The following is a 10,390-nucleotide window of genomic DNA, read 5'->3' on the forward strand; positions in this document are numbered from 1 at the left end:
GGGGAAATAAATGATTTTTATTGATAGACCAATGTATCAACTAACAATTTGAAGGGGATGATAATACATTCATATAAATGGATGTCCTCAAAGTCAGTCATTAGTTATTTATTAAGTGTTGACTATCTGGGCTAAAGGATCCTCTACAGGTGAAATATCTTGAAGGTGACATGATGCCTTAGGTCTTTTTAAGAGCTATGGTAGCTGGGGCAGCTAGGTGGTGCAGTGTTAGAGCACTGGCCCTGAAGTCAGGAGGACCTCAGTTCAAATCCAGCCTCAAACCAAACACACTTACTAGCTGTGTGACCCTGGGCAAGTCACTCAACCCCAATTGCCTAAAAATTAAAAAAAATTAAAAAAAAAAAGATCTATGGTAGCTACACACACACACACACACACACACACACACACACACACACACACACACACACAGGCCCAGATACCTTTCCAAGTCTACCTTCTATGAGCTTACACTGACTCACAGCCACCCATGCTGGGATGCAGGAGGAAGCCAGCCTAGATCATTCATAGATAATCCACAAGATAGATACATGAGAACAGACTGTTTGCTAAGGCTTCAAACTGCCGTTTGTTCACGCACCTGTGCTCTCCAGACACTTTCTTCTTAGCACTCTAGATGGATTCTCAGACCTTTTCAGTCCAGGCATTTATTCCGTGCCCTGTTCTGGGATCAGCCCTCAGGTCAGGCCCCTAAGTTGGAGGCTGCTCTTTAGGCCCGAACCATCAGGGACAGGTTTTCCTTGAGGGCAACAGGCTCCTTACCTGGTGGAGTCTGGGGAGACCCTGCCTTATCAGGAAAAAGCAAATCTGCCACCAGAGAGGAAGACCCTACATCTCAGAGAAAGGTTTCTCAGGGAATGGGGGGAGAGGCCTTAATCTACCAAAGGTCTTTTTGTATACAGCCTTTTTTTTTTTTTTAAGGAACATGTGAGGTAAGTTGTGCTGGGAACGGGAGGAGACACACAGGAAGGAGGTGAGGCTCAAGCCAGGGTTGGGAGGCAGGAAGATATGTCTGCTCAAACTCCAAGCCTGCTCCTAGGTCCCTTCCGTATTCTGTCCCACCTTCTCTTGTCCCCAGGACATCAAGTCTCTCTAAACTCTGCTCTTCATTCAACAAATGTCTGAAGCATCCATGGTGGACAGAGAACTGGACTCTGTCCTAAGGGAGGTAAAAAGTTCAGAAAAGACATAGTTCCTACCCTTATGAAGCTTACTTCAAATAGGGGAGAGAGACAGAAGGGTGAAAAGAGTTTGAGTTCTTGCCTTAATTCTTGCTAGTTTTATGGCCATGGCAATATCACTCCTTCAAGCCTGTTTCCTCATTTAATTGTTGTTAATCGTGTCCGAATTTTTGTGACCCCATTTGGGGTTTTCTTGGCAAAGGTACTGGAGTGGTTTGTCATTTCCTTCTCCAGCTCATTTTACCGATAAGGAAACTGAGGCAAACAGGGTTAAGTGATTTGCCCAGTGTCACACAGCTAGTAAGTGTCTGAGGCCAGATTTGAACCCAGGAAGTTGAGTCTTCCTGACTCTAGGCCCAGCACTTTGTCCACTGTGCCACTCAACTGCCCTTCATCATCTATAAAATGGGTATAATGACACCTGCAGTTTGGGTTGTTGTGGGGAAGGCACTTTGCAAACCTTCGAGTGCTATATGATGTGAGATGTCGTTGTTAGGGCGATAATACAAATAAACCCATAACTATAATTTACAACAGTGCATGTGCCTCGGTTTCCTCATGTGGAAAATAAGGCAGTTGGACTGGATGGCCTACCAGGTCCCTTCCAGTCCCAAGATCTATGACCCTGTGATTATCAGAGAGCCTTTGAAAGGCATGAACAATTGTGCTTACTTTTGGCCAGAGGATTGAGGAAGGCTTTCTGGAGGAGCTGCCATCTGAACTGGGTCTTACAGGACAGGGAAAAATTCAGCAGATGAAAAAGGGAAAGAAAGAGAGGACAGGACAAAGGCCCCAGATGTTTTCAGGAGGAAGAAGACAAGCTTAATAGCATCATTGGATCATAGATTTACAGCCAGAAAGGGACTTTAGAAGTCATGGCGTCCAATCTCATTTTGCAGATGAAGAAACTGAGGCAGGATCACCAACAACAAACATTCCTTTCACACCTACTCTACTAGGGCCACGTGCAAGGGGATCTGAAGATGAACATGAAGAGAGAGCTTGAAATACTAGGCCATTTGTGCTAACAGCCCTAGGAGAGGCACAGTGAGTTTTGCCCTAAGTCAGAACAGGAACAATCCCTGTGGAGTGGGGTTCGTACGGTCATAGCTTTTGAGTTGGAAGGGACTTTAGAGGCCAGAGAGTCTAAGCCCCTCATTTTATGGGGAAAGTGACTTATCCAATGTCACCCATGTGATATGCATCTGCATGAGATTTGAACTCAGGTCCTCCAAATTCAACTTTTTCTACTCTAGTATGCTAGCTGTTGGGAAAGGTTCCCGTAGGAGGTGGGTTTTGAGTAAGACCTTGGAGAAGTGGAAGGGAAGGGAAGGAAGGTGTTCCTAAAAGGACCAGCCTGGCTGAGGTAGAAGATGGGATGCTGGTCAGGATTAGCTCCGGAAGAGCCTCCAAAGTCAAGATAAGAAGCCTGGACTTGGTCTGGTGGGTAGTACAGAGTTATTGAAGTTTCTTGAGCTCATCTCTGCTCTGAGCACCTTGGCATCATTGTTAACAAGGCCGCTCACTCCTTTGCTGTCTCTGCCTTCTTCCGGGAAGGGCTGGAGAGGCAATGAGGTGGCCTGAGTTAAGCGACTGGGCCCTTAGATGCCTGGGTTTTCAGTCTGAAACACACATTAACCCTCTTCCTTCTGGTCCAGGCCTGTACCAGGGTCACTGTCGGGGAAGGGGAAGTTCTTCTTAGGGGGAACAATACCGATGTTCCTTCCCTGGGAAATGAGCACATACGGGGTGGTCGAAAGAGCATGAGATTTGGAGCCAGTAGAATTGGGAGCTGGCATGAATCCCAGCTCTGCCACTTGCTAGCTGTGTGACCCTGGGTGAGCCCCTTCCCCCATCTGGGCCTCTATTACCTCATCTATAAAAGGAGGGGATTAGATTAGATGATCTCAAAGGTCTCTTCCACTCTAAATCCTTTGATCTCATGGGGAGAATACAGCTAGGTGAGGGGGTGGCCCCTGGGTGCCTTGGGGGCTCTAATCCCCTCCTCTGCTTTGAGGATAAGCTCTCCTGATCTCCTGATGCCTCTCCCTCCATGGACAGATGTTCTCCCTTCAATCTGCTCAGAACTGGTGGGAGTAGGAGGTTTGGAGGAAACTTCATAAAACAACAGTTGCCCCCATCAGGGCCTGTTCCCAGAGGTAGACCAGAAAGTCCTTCCTCTTCTCTCCCTGATAGCCACACCTTAGAGGCAGAGTATCTCAGAAGATTCCCCCAGAGGTCAAGAACCCTGGCTTCTGGCCTGGGCTCTCTCAGTACCTCCCTGTGGAACCTCTGCACCGCAAGCAGGAGGAGGTAATCCCTGCCCTGCTTTCCAGGCTGTGCTGAGGATCAAGTGGGATAACGAATGGGATGGCCCTTTAGAAATGGTCGATTGCTTCGAAGATGGGAATGACTAATTGAAATACCTCACTCCACAAAAGCCCGGATCTCACAGGTCTGGCTGGGGAAATAGTCCCAGACCTAAGTGAAACCATCAAGAGACTTGGATGAGGGGGATTAAAATGTTCAGACTCACAGCCCAGCAAAAGCCTCCCCTTTAGGAATAAAAGAATCTGAGCTCACAGCATGGGCTCCAGAAAACCCCCACAGGGACAGGGGAAGTTATTTTGCCTAGGCCCCATGGGGAAATGAGGTATCACATGCCTGCAGCTCCCCCCTCCCCACTTCTGCAGGGAGGGGATGCCTGGCCAGGGACCCAGGGACCCAGGCGCCCAGACCTTGGGAGAGCCCGGTTCTCAGGCAATCACCCCCTTGACCCTGGGATCCCCCGGAGGTGGGCCAAATATTTGGACAGCCGGACGCCTGGCGGAGAAGAAAGCTAGGACTTGGGCTAGGGGTGCCCCGGAGGGTTTGTCCCCTTCATAGACCCGGATGGGGCGGGGAACAAAGGCAAAAGGTCAAGGGGGCCTGTGAGGGAAGGGGGCAGGCCTCGGGTTGGGGGGGGGGAAGAAGGAGGCCTTCCAGGATAAGCATGAGCCAGAGGGCTGAGGACGAGTGAGCCAGGCTCAAAGAGAAAAAAACAAACAGCCGCAACTGGATAGACTCACATAGGTTCCTCTTAGAGGCTACGCAGTATTCCCACCACCCAACATTAATTAACCACCTAATTACAGCCTGAGCTAGGATGGGCTCCAAGACGCAACATGGCCACAGGGGAAACAGCACCCAGCAGTTGAGTCAGAAGCTAATGGGATCACAGATTTAGGCAGGAGAGGTCATCTAGTTCAACCCTCTCATTTTCTCGATGAAGACCAGGCTTGGAATCCCAGCCCTGCTACTTCCCATCTCCATGACCTTGACCTTGGGGAAGTGGATTAGCCTCTTTGGGCATCAGTCCCCTTTTCCAGAAAACGAAGGGGGACAGCCCCAAATGACCTCTCAGGCCTTTTCCAGTTCTAAATCACATGAACACAGCTCCCACTCTGGTCCCAGCCCCTTTTCTGGCCCTTAGTTTCTCTAACTTTAAAATGGGGATAATAGGCCCTGTTCCTCCTGCTTTGTAGGCTACCAGAAATCAGTCACGCTGCCCAGATTAGGGGGAGGGGGCCTGACAGAGATCATCATCACCATGACATCTGACATTAATATGCAAACAGCAGGACAGAAATGTGAAACCTGAGTTCCCAGAGATTCCTGGGGCTTGGGGGAACCAGGCTAGAGGGAAAAAAGAGCTGGTCCTGGGCCTTACCTAAGCTGGTGCTGGCAGCTGGTCGACCATTTGTCGAGGATGTTGTGGAGGGAATTCCTCCTCAAGAATGGGTTGTCCTAGTTAATGCCAAAGATGCCTACTAACTTCTGTGAGTTTGGAGTTCCTTAACCTTTGTCTCCTCTTGTCTCCCATCCCAAAGCCCAGAACACAGAGAAAGTTAGAAGTGGACGAGACCTTAGAATATAGACCAGAGAATGTCAGAAATAGAAGGGCATTAAAGGACCCTATAATCTGGTTTTTTATTTCAGACAGGAAAGGGACTTGCTCAAGGTCACACAGTGAGTCAGCAGCTAAGCCGAAGCGGGAGCCTAATCACCTGCCTCACAGGCCTGGGTTTCCTCTGTTGCACCCTTACGGATCCGGATCCGGTGGTCTGGCTTTCAGAGCCTCTCTGTGAAGGGTACCTGAGGCCCCATCCCAGCCCCTTCATTCTTCTTTACCCCCAAACACAGATCCCCGATTCCAGGAAGGCAGACCTCCTGCCCAGCCTCACTCAGGCCATTCCCCTTTGGGGTGGCTTTTCTCCTCCACAGCTGGATCCCTTTCCTGCATCTTCAAATATCATCGAGTGACTGATTACCCACAGCAGGGCACAGGGAAATGAGCGTAAGTATATGTATCCCACAACATCCAGGCCCTCAGCTTTGTTTCCCAGCACAGAGAGGTGAACAGTGGTTCAGGACCGAGAAGCAGTCCATTATATTAAAGAATCATGTATCTACAGCTGGATCATCTAGTCTGACCTTCATTCTACAGTTAAGGAAACTGAGGCCCTCAGGGGGAAAGGGCTTACAACTAGCAAGGACATTCAGGATCTGAACCCAGATCTCCAAGGTGTGGAAAATCTCTGATTTTGGAGTCCAAACGCCCAGGGTTTGAATACTAGCTCTGCCGAGGACACTGTGTGACCCTAAGCAAGTCAATTCCCCTCTGGGCCTCAGTTTCCTCATCTGTAAAATGAGGAGGTTGAACTAGATGGCCTCAAAGGTGCTTTCACCTCTAGATCCATGATCTCTGACATCAGACCCAATGCTATTTCTACCTCAGCAAGCTCCTCTTCAGGTAGAAGCCATGTAGAGCGGGGGGCTCCCGTCCCTTCTACTTGGCCTCCTTTCCTCCTCTACCCTGGATGCTTGTCTCTTCTACCCCCAAAGTGTGTATCATTCAAAACAGCTGAGAAGCCTTGAGCTCCCCAAATGATTCACACCTGCTGACACTGACGTAATTTCCAGTTTTATCTCAGCTTCCCTGAGGTTGTCACCTCTGCCTTCTGTCTCCTGTGCTTTTCCTCACCTCTCATTGTCCCTGACCTGGATTCTTGGTATGGAAGCTGGAAGACTCTGTCCAGCCTTCAATCCCTCACTCAAAAGTCACCTCCTCTGGGAAGCCTTCCCCTACTGTTTCACCCCCACCCCAGCCCAGCTCGCCTTCATACTGAGTCCTCTTCTTGAGCTAAAACAGCAGAACATATTTTCCCTCAACCAGACACAGTTTTGTCTTGTTTTCTCACTATTCAGTACGTGGGGCTGACCTCCTTAGCCAAATTAAGAACTCCTCATGGATTGGGCCTAGGTCTATCTCCTCTTTCTTCCCCAGCCTGGGAACTCACCAAGACCAGGACCTCAGTCTGGGCCTCTGTCTCTCCCAGACTGGGAGGAGGCCTGGATCTATTCCTCCTCTGTTTCCCCTACTTCTTAGGCAAATACAGGTCTGAGCAAATGGAGGAGGGATGGAGGGGTTCCAGTATCAATGATTAATTCATCTGATCATATTCAATGAACATTTACTAAATATCTGCTATGTGCAAAGCATTGATTTCTCAACTTTTAGTCTTCAAAGTTACTTCCACCCTAACTGAATGTAAGAAAGCAATGGGCACCTCTGGGGAAAGAGGATAGAAGTGTTCATAGTAATTCCAAATCTGGGAGTTGGGGGGAGACACCACTGATTCATTCACCAAACAGTTATTTACCACCTACTATATACAGAACACAATGATGGCTACTAGAGATAGAAAGTTTGCACGAGATTTATTACTGATGAATTTCACTACCCAGCAAGGGAATAAAACACCACCAAAACATATATATCTACCATTACATACTAAGCCCATTAGAGGGCTGCAAACCAAAGCGCTACGTGAAGTTTGGGTGTGAGGGAGGTCTCTTAGGGGTACAGTGTGGGGATCAAGGAAGACTTTCTCCATGGAAGTGCAGATATCTGGAGTTTTGGCTCTGTTAGACTGTCAGGGCAGCCCCTCTTCTCTGTGCCTGTAACAGGGCTGGAAATTCTTTTTATTTTATTTTATTTTTTGCTTTTAGGCAATTGGGGCTAAGTGACTTGCCCAGGGTCACACAGCTAGTAAGTGTCAAGCGTTTGGTCTGAGGCCGCATTTGAACTCAGGTCCTCCTGACTTCAGGGCCAGTGCTCTATCCACTGCGCCACCTAGCTGCCCCTGGAAATTCTTAAAGGACAGAGACAAGTGCCGGATCTTTGGGGCAAACTCAGAACTTGGTTTCTGAATGCCTGGGTCCTGGAGTAGATTCCGGCAATGTTTGGGAGGCTTGGGGGAACGGCCAGGGAGTCAGATCTGGGAAAACCCCTGAAGTCTTTTCCTAGGCCCAGAACCGGGAGGGTGGTATTGGGGGTTCAGAGGCCTGGGTCGCGAGTCAGCCAGAGGGCATACATGTTGCAGAAGCAGCTCTGCGCCTTTAGGACCAAATAAGGCTAGGCTAGGTTTTGGGATACTTGACCCTTGCCCTGCTTGGATCCTGTTTCAAATCTTCACTTAAAAAACCCCAACAACAACTACTACTACTACTACTACTACCACCACAACAAACCTCTCCCCCCTTACCCCGAGTCTGCTCCTTGGCTTATGCTCCTTTGGCACGCTCCCTGCCCTTAATGGGGGCCTCCTTCCCTTGTCTCAGAGCTAAGATCAGGCCAAGAGCTTGCGGGGTACAGGGGCCAAGAGGGTAGTGACTCAGAGGAGGCCCTGCTCCCCTGGATCCCAGGTGTAAACAAAAGCACGCAGTACTCTCCACCAATACAAGGGGAGGTGGGTCGGACTCATGCAAATCTATCGCCCCGCCTACAAACCCCCTCCCCCCTCCCCCTCCCCCACATGCTCCCAGACAGTCGGTTACATTGATAAAGTGGGAGACTCGGCGTTTGAGGAATGCGCGCTGCGCGCATGCAGGACCGCGTGCGCTCAGTACCCAGGCCACCAGACCCTCTGCAAATAGCCTAGCGTGAAGCACACTGTGTGCCCAAAAAGCCCCGGGGGTCAGACGCTGTATAAATATATCCCTCCGCCTTTCGCCCTCACCGGTTGGGCAGGCCTCTGGGCGCAGGCCCTAGCCCGATGGAGCACCCCCAAAACCCGGCTCCTGTCCAATCCCGTCGGGCAGTCAGCTCCTTCTTTTCCTGCCCAGGCACGGGGACGCGTCTCCCCGCACGTCCAGCTAGAGCCCCCTGGACAACGCGCTGTTGTCTGGTCAGTGGGGGCGTGCTCACACCAAGGCACTCAAACACACTGCACACTCTCATAGACTTATACGGAAACATAGACACACTCCTACACAGACGAACACAGACGCACAGCCACACATTCTACCACACAGGCACACGCACTCAGACACGCGGGGACACAGACACACTCACACAGACGCAGATCCCCATACTGTCGCCTCTAGCCGTGTCTAGCCCCTTTCTATCCTGTTCATTTCTTTCGAGCCTCCCCAGACCCGGAGCTCCAACAGGGGGTCAGGACTGTCGCTTAGACTAGGGAGGAGGAGCCGGGGCTGGCCCTCCTTGGAGTCCCCAGAGACTGGGAGTGGGGGAGGCGAGGACACATCGAAAGTTGAAGGAATGGAATTAAGCATTTAGGGAAATGGGGGGGGCGGGGCGGGGCGGGGCGGGCGGCCGAGAAGCTACCCCTACTCTCCTATGTCCGCCACCTCCCACCCCCACCCCAGAACCTCCAGACTTGGCCTGATCCTCCCCCCAAGCTTCTCCAAGTGCCCACCCCTATCTGGAAGTCACTGTGCTTGGGGGGGGGAGTGGGCAGAGGGAAATGGAGTGGGGGCGTCCCCGCTCTGTACCTGCGGCTCCCTGGATCACGCGGGCAGGACAGGCGAAGAGCTATAGGCTGCTGGGGACCAGAGGCTCGGGGGTTCGCTCCGGGGTCCGCTCCGTGATCTGGCGCTGTCCGTTCTGCTTCCAGACTACACACTGCTGTCAGGCAGCTGAGATGAAGGGCGGCCGGCCCCGCCCCCGGTCCCGCTTGTCTCCGCCCCAGGGGGTGGGCCCAACGAGGGGGGCCAGGGTCCAGAGCGGGAGGTGCAGGGGCCCAAACTGGGCAATGGAGTAAGCTAGAGGCCCTTGTTAACTTGCTGGAACAGGAGCTGTCCCAAGCAACAGCGGCCTTCCCAGAAAGAACTCACAGTCTGATGTGACAGGGCCAGGGAGAGACATGACCCAGAATACCAAGGGATCTCCGAGCCCTGCCTTACCTAGGGAAAATAGGAGCCCCTGGAATGGGTCTTGGGAGACCTGAGTTACAGTCCAGGTTCAGCCTAACTCCAAGTGTGACCTTGGGAGACCACTTGTCCCTCTGTGGGACTCAATCTCCAACTCCGTAAAAATAAGGAAATTGGAATAGATGGGGTCCCTCAAATTCTCTTGCTGGAAAACCTTCCCGAAGAGGCCTAATTTTGTTGCTTCTCTCCGTTCTAGTTTTTCTTTGTCTTTCAGGGTCTCTTCTCCTTTCTCCTATATGGACACCCAGGGCTCTCTCCTCCCCTCTCCTCCCCTTTACTCCTCTCCCTTCCCCTCCCCTCTCTCTGTCTCTCTCAAAAAAAGTAAGAAATTTGGAAGAGGAGCAAGAGAAAACCATGCTCCCATCAAGCTAAATGTCTAAGATTGAAATTAGAACAGATAAAGGGTGAATCTTAGAGATCGCCCAATCCAACTCCATCATTTTGCAGAGAAGGAAACTGAGGCCCAAAGAAAAGCAGCATGAGCTAGGTTCCCCAGGTGAACAGCATACAGTAGAAAAACCGGATCAGAATCAAGGGTTCTTGCCAGTGTGCCACTTTGCCTTTCCAGTGGGCCTCACTTCATGAAGTAGGTCACCTCCTCACTCTGCCCTTGCCCTGGGCACATGATGCCCCTATCAGCACCTGCATCCCACCTTCAGCCCTGCTGTCTTAAGATATTTAGGACCCACTCAGAGACTTGTGGTGGGGAGTTATGGGGGAGGGTGGTACAGGGGGAAGAAGAGTCTGAAAGCAAATGCTCCACCACTGGTTAGATGAATGAACGAATGAATGAAAAAGGATTTAGTAAGCACTTACTATATATATCAAGCACTGAGTATATAAACAGAAAAGCGGACAGTCTTTGATCTCAAAGAGTTCACATTCCAATTGAGAGAGACAACACAAAAAGGGTT

General features: G+C 50.8%; 1 protein-coding gene across 1 annotated transcript in view; it reads right to left on the reverse strand.

The window, feature by feature from the left end:
• Nucleotides 1-9,181, reverse strand: part of SLC38A3 (solute carrier family 38 member 3) — a 33,275-nt gene extending 24,094 nt beyond the window's left edge. The window contains exon 1 of the mRNA XM_020999235.2: nucleotides 9,039-9,181. The gene's annotated coding sequence lies outside the window, so the exon portion shown is untranslated. The remainder of the gene's footprint in view (nucleotides 1-9,038) is intronic.
• Between the last annotated feature and the right edge of the window lie 1,209 nt (nucleotides 9,182-10,390).

Source organism: Phascolarctos cinereus, unplaced genomic scaffold (genome assembly GCF_003287225.1).
Source record: "Phascolarctos cinereus isolate Bilbo 61053 unplaced genomic scaffold, phaCin_HiC Scaffold_4;HRSCAF=312, whole genome shotgun sequence".
Classification (NCBI taxonomy): Eukaryota; Metazoa; Chordata; class Mammalia; order Diprotodontia; family Phascolarctidae; genus Phascolarctos; species Phascolarctos cinereus.